At 38.5% G+C, this 6,183-nt stretch overlaps 1 long non-coding RNA gene across 1 annotated transcript; it reads right to left on the bottom strand.

The window, feature by feature from the left end:
- Nucleotides 1-347: 347 nt before the first annotated feature.
- LOC118478612 lies at nt 348-5,729 on the bottom strand. The gene is made up of 2 exons (XR_004859176.1): nt 5,643-5,729; nt 348-569 (listed from the first exon to the last, which is right to left on the bottom strand). It is a non-coding gene; the product is annotated as an uncharacterized LOC118478612 (long non-coding RNA).
- Nucleotides 5,730-6,183: the final 454 nt, after the last annotated feature.

The following is a 6,183-nucleotide window of genomic DNA, read 5'->3' as shown; positions in this document are numbered from 1 at the left end:
TCAGTACAGACTTCAAAATAAGTGAAGGGCCACTTGAACATTTGGCTAAAATCCCCGGTGGATTTTCGTGTTGCGCGTGGTGGTTTTCCCTCTTTAGGAAGCTTTGCAGTACGCACCGTTTAACACATTAACACTTTCAGGGTTAAAAATTGTTTCAACATTCCTAGCTGTCTTTTTTCGAATTTTGGCAAATCAGAACTATCTGTCCATATGGTCCTTGACTTATGTTGAAGTCTGTATGACTGCATCAAGTATGTACTGGACCCCCAAAGTCCTATATAATACCGTTTTCATAGCGTGATTAACAGAAAAACCAATCAGAATTTCGTTGTGGTACTTTTTGCCTATTTTTAGTTCACCTAGGAACACGCTAAGCAGACTAAAAGCGCTTTTGAGAGAATAGCAAATTATGAACACCACAGCAATGAGTAATACCATTTTGGCAATTTGCTTGTCGCTATTCCGATTTGCTGATCTTCTTGACGAGTGGGTGCCACTTTGTGCACTGCCGCTATTTTTAGAATTCCTCCACTTTCCTTGACGTCGATGAAGTGCAGAAATCAGGAGAGCTGAAAAAATGGAAACGGAGATGTAACAGCGTCTGACCAAGTCCGGTAAGCAAGTGGCTCTTGGTCTGTCTCTGTCGGTTGTCTCGTCTCCATCTCCACTGAGATGCTCAAGATCTTTCATGTCCATTCAAGTGTCAGAGACTGGGCATTTTCTCCCTAATTGATAGGGGTTTTTTTTAGACTTGTAAGCGTCCCCCTTGGGCTTCTCTCAGGGCAATCTCGTTTCAAGTCACTTCATTCCATGGGATTTTCTACAGTATCCTAAGAAACCCAGAAATATGTGAGGCAGCGTCGTGGAATCAGGCTCTCGTCAATTTTTGGACATGTAGAGTTATTGGTATCATCTTAAAGCTTGTTCACTTGTCTTTATATGGATGAAAAAAATATCCATTTATCTTGAATACAAGTCGAGATATTTGCGAAAGAAAGAGGTAGAGGTCACCTGTTTTCAGAGATAAAATTAGAGAGAAAATGGCCACCAAAGATTGGTTTTTCCTTAGCTTAAGAATCCGTGGTAACTGAAAATTTACATTTTTTGTGCCTTTAATCAACATTTTTCAGAAAAATTCACACAGAAAGTAGTTCTTTAATGGGCATGAAAGGTGTTGAGTCAAAAACAAAAATTCGATAAAAATTCACAAACGTGCAAAAAACGCAAGTTTCTTTATTTTGATCATTTTGACAAGAGCCTGATTCCACCACGCTGCCTCGCATATCATATCGAATTCCTTACGATAACTGTTAATACCCACACAGTAACGTAATATGCGAAAGTGAAAAGAACAAATATGTTCAGCAGTTTCAATATGTGGGATATACAGTGGCGTCCAAAAGAATTTTGGAAATGTATTCACCCAATCATCGTGTTAAAGCATGGCGCCACCCACTGATGCAGCATACCAGTTTGAAACTGAATATATTCCGCATCATTTGACACTTTGATTTTTCATCTACCACAAGAGTCGCCCGAGATATGGTCACTCAAATTTGACCTTAAGAAACCATGCTTGGCAAAATTGGGGGAAATCAAAGAAACCTAAAAGAGTCTTTGCGTTTGTATTGAGGTGCACAAGACTGGTGGAATGGACATGGATTGCATTTATCAAATGGATGGAGAACTTTTCTATTGAAAAGAAACGATATTTTATTATGATACTTTGCGCTTGTATTGAGGTGCACAACACTGGTGAACTGGACATGTATTGCATATATATAATGAGTGGAGAACGTTTCTGTTGACAAGAAACGATAGCGATACTTTGAAACACATGGGGAAATAGTGTAGTCACAAATATCACACAAAACTTGGACCTGAACATATCATGTGCTCTAAAGTATTAATTTGTTTAAGAAGCATTGGTTTAGTGAAGAAGACGGACCCGTTGGGCTTGGGCTGTGTTAAGTTTTGGACATCATTATCTGTCATTTCATCCCTTAATGAATTATCTGTCATTTCATCCCTTAATGAATTATCTGTCATTTCATCCCTTAATGAATTATCTGTCATTTCATCCCTTAATGAATTATCTGTCATTTCATTCCTTAATGAATTATCTGTCATTTCATCACTTCATGAATTATCTGTCATTTCATCACTTAATGAATTATCTGTCATTTCATCACTTAATGAATCATCTGTCATTTCATCACTTAATGAATTATCTGTCATTTCATCCCTTAATGAATTATATGTCATTTCATCCCTTAATGAATTGTCTGTCATTTCACCCCTTAATGAATTATCTGTCATTTCACCCCTTAATGAATTATCTGTCATTTCATCCCTTAACGAATTATCTGTCATTTCACCCCTTAATGAATTATCTGTCATTTCATCCCTTAATGAATTATCTGTCATTTCATCCCTTAATGAATTATCTGTCATTTCATCCCTTAATGAATTATCTGTCATTTCATGCCTTAATGAATTATCTGTCATTTCATCCCTTAATGAATTATCTGTCATTTCATGCCTTAATGAATTATCTGTCATTTCATCCCTTAATGAATTATCTGTCATTTCATCCCTTAATGAATTATCTGTCATTTCATGCCTTAATGAATTATCTGTCATTTCATCCCTTAATGAATTATCTGTCATTTCATCCCTTAATGAATTATCTGTCATTTCATCACTTAATGAATTATCTGTCATTTCATGCCTTAATGAATTATCTGTCATTTCATCACTTAATGCCACAAAGAGTAGCAAACAAAACGTCTGAACTGGGAGCAAAGTCGCTTTCCTTCAGCTTCTGATTCACGGGGCTCCACATATTACCTGTAGGGTTTTTATCGGGACTCTTTACACTGATGACCACCCTGTCGTCTGCAAGATTTGCTTTTCCAAGAATTGTCTGAAGTCACTGGCCTTGTCAGAAGGTGCTTTGTCAGGTATAAAGAGATGTCTGCTTGAAAGACGCCGACGAAATGAGGATAGGACGTGACGTTCCAGTACTTGAGCGTTGTTAATCCTCAAAAAAAGCAATAATAATATTAATAATAATAGTAATAATAATAATGATAATAATAATAATAATAATAATAATAATAATAATACAAATAATGATAATGGTAATAATAGTAATAATAATAGTAATAATAATAATAATAATAATAATAATAATAATAATAATAATAATAACAATAATAATAATAATACAAATAATGATATTTGTAATAATAATAATAATAATAATAATAATAATAATAATAATGATAATAATAATAATAATAATAATAATAATAATAATAATAATAATAATAATGATAATGATGATTGTAATAGTAGTAGTAGTAGTAGAGTTTTTACGGCGCTCGCAACTGCATAAGGTCATATGAGCGATAATGTATAGCGCAAATCCCAGCTCAACAGCAAGCTCTATGCGCTTCACAACCTATACTATTACCCCAGAAGACCTGAGAACATTCTGAAACAACCTCAACTTCCTGGGAAGCATACAGTGCAAGCGGCCATTTTATAGGCGCTAAAGCACTAACATACAGACAAGATCTTTCGCTGTCAATAGCAGGGTACCCATTCCCACCTGGGTGAAGTGAGGAAAATTCGTGTAAAGAGCCTTTCCCAAGGACAAAACGTCGGGCCCGCGGCTCGAACCCCCGACCCCGCAACTTCACGATTTCGAGTCCGGTAGCCTAACCACTAGACCACCGACAACCTCACGATTTCGAGTCCGGTAGCCATCGAAATGTACGAGTGGGGATTTGTTCTTTCCAGCCAGGTCACCCTAAACCATGGCAGTTTCGTGGTCTCTGTTCCTCAGTTACAGATGATCATGTCCAAAATCGAACTAACAGCACATGCTCCAAAACGGTTGGTTTTCTACACAAAATCAAAGGCTCGTAAACCAAATTTACCAATGAGCACATTTAACGTTAGGTCCAAGTTTTGGGGGTATTTGTGAGTTCTCTGTTTTGCCATCTGTCTGAAAATACTATAATAAAACAGTGTTTATTGCATTCATTTGATATGTAATGCATGTCCATTCCACCAATGATACTGCACTCCAATACAGGCGGAGACACACATTTACATTTCAGGTTTTTGGTGTTTTTGTTTTGTTTGTTGTTGGCTTTTTTTTTTTGGTTGTTGTTTTTTTGTTATTGGTTTTTTTGTTGTTGGTGGTGGTTTTTTTGTGTGTGTTTTTTTGGGGGGTGTTGTAAGTGTTTTACGGTGCTCGCAACTGCTTAGGTCATTATGAGCGCACGGGACACATTAAACTTTTTCAGTGGGTCGAAGCCTACTCTCGGTTTTGGACCCCAAGTGATCTTTAACGTGCGCAACTTGCACTCGGGACCTCAGAGATTTTTCACCCATGTCCGAGAAGGCTAGGTGTAGATCTTATCTACCATAAGGTCAGGGATGTGGCTGAAAGACAGCAGTAAGAAGGTGCCAAGGAGTAGCAGCAGAAAGGCTGCAAAAAGAGTCTGGAGCCCAGAGGAGGGGGCAAAAGAGGTGAGGGGTTGGGGACAGAAAGAAGAGACGAAAGCAGACGACAGAACATGGTTTGAGAGCAGCAGGAAAGGATGTGAAAGTAAACAGTTTTACAGAATAATATTTTCCGTTGCTAACCGGATTTTGGGCACTGGACCATTGAACGAGAGGCGAACACTCTAACCTCTAGACCACAAGAGCCCCTTACGTTTCGTTGATTTCACACAATTTAGCAAAGCATGATTTTTAAGGTCAGTTTTGAGTAACGATTTTATCTCGGGCGATCCCTGTCGTAGATGAAAAAATAATGTTTCATCTGATGCAGCAGAACTTATTTAGCTTTAAACTGGTGTGCTGCCTGAGCGGGCAGGAAGGCAAGCAGCTGCATAACAAGGAAAGTGTTAGATTGGAACCCACAGGGTAAAAGATCAAGGGGAAGACCACGTGGAACCTGGAGAAGAGTCATGGAAATGGATGTACATAAAAGTGGGAAGACATGGAGTGACATCAAACGACTCGCCCAGGATAGGGAAAGGTGGAAAATGTTTGTTCGTGGCCTATATCCTGATCCAGGGTGAGAAAGTGTTTGTCTGTGGCCTATATCCTGATCCAGGGTGAGAAAGGCAATGATGATCATGATGAGTGGGTAGCACAATGTTTCAACACGATGACTGGGTGAATTCGATAAAATGGGTACAGTCCGGTCTTCTACACAACTTCTTTGTAGCAGAATCAGGTGCTCTGGGGACGCGACCGCTGGTACTGAAAGGTGTGCCCTTTCAATAGTATTATCTATTAAATTAAATCTTCTAATTTCAGTTCGGTTTGGTATGAGTGTTACGGCGCTCACAACTGATTGGGGTCATAATTATTATGAGCACGTGGGACACAAGTAGAAAAGCAAAATTTGTGCACTCCAAAAAATGTCCAGAGCAGAGACAGGTAGATGATCTGGTCTGATCTATCTCAAACGCTGCTGAGCCGAGTGGATATAGAGAGCAACTGAATAGTAGCAGTAACAGTGAAACAATCCGTGGTAGAATCAGAATAATGACATGATAATAGGGCATACGAATAAGTTGACAGTAATCAGCGAGAACTAGAACTAGTAATGTTACCATCGGCACAGCTAGAGGAGGACGTTTATTCCTCTGGGAGGAACAGAGCCACTTCTGTCTTGGTAGATGTCGTAGAGAGCCGGCGGCCACATCAAAAACTGTGAGCGGAGATGAAACGAACTTACTTTAATCTTCTTCGAGCACGTCTAAAAGTAAAACTAAAACTAGTAAAACGCCACCATCAAATTGGGCGTATCTCAAACTCTAAACGTATTTGCTTAGCTTGATTTTCTGAACAAAACAAAGAAAATGTTTCTTCCCAACCATTGCCTCTTCGTCTAGTCAAACAATACCCTACCATTACCTACGAAGACTTTCCAATTTTCTTGTCTCTTGCAACAATTCATCAGAATGTGTAGATATTCCCTATCATAGTGACAAAAGTTTATTGTCTTCAATTCTTGTGGTTGAATGGTAGACTCTCCCTTTCCTCTGAATCGACCTTCAGTGTTCATCTGATAAATGTTAGACAAGTTGCGAGTCCACAAATGATGATGATGATGATGATGATGATGATGATGATGATGATGATGATGATGAT

This window comes from Aplysia californica, unplaced genomic scaffold (genome assembly GCF_000002075.1).
Source record: "Aplysia californica isolate F4 #8 unplaced genomic scaffold, AplCal3.0 scaffold00738, whole genome shotgun sequence".
Lineage (NCBI taxonomy): Eukaryota > Metazoa > Mollusca > Gastropoda > Aplysiida > Aplysiidae > Aplysia > Aplysia californica.
Note: the sequence above shows the minus strand (reverse complement) of the source record. Positions and strands in the feature narration are given on the sequence as shown.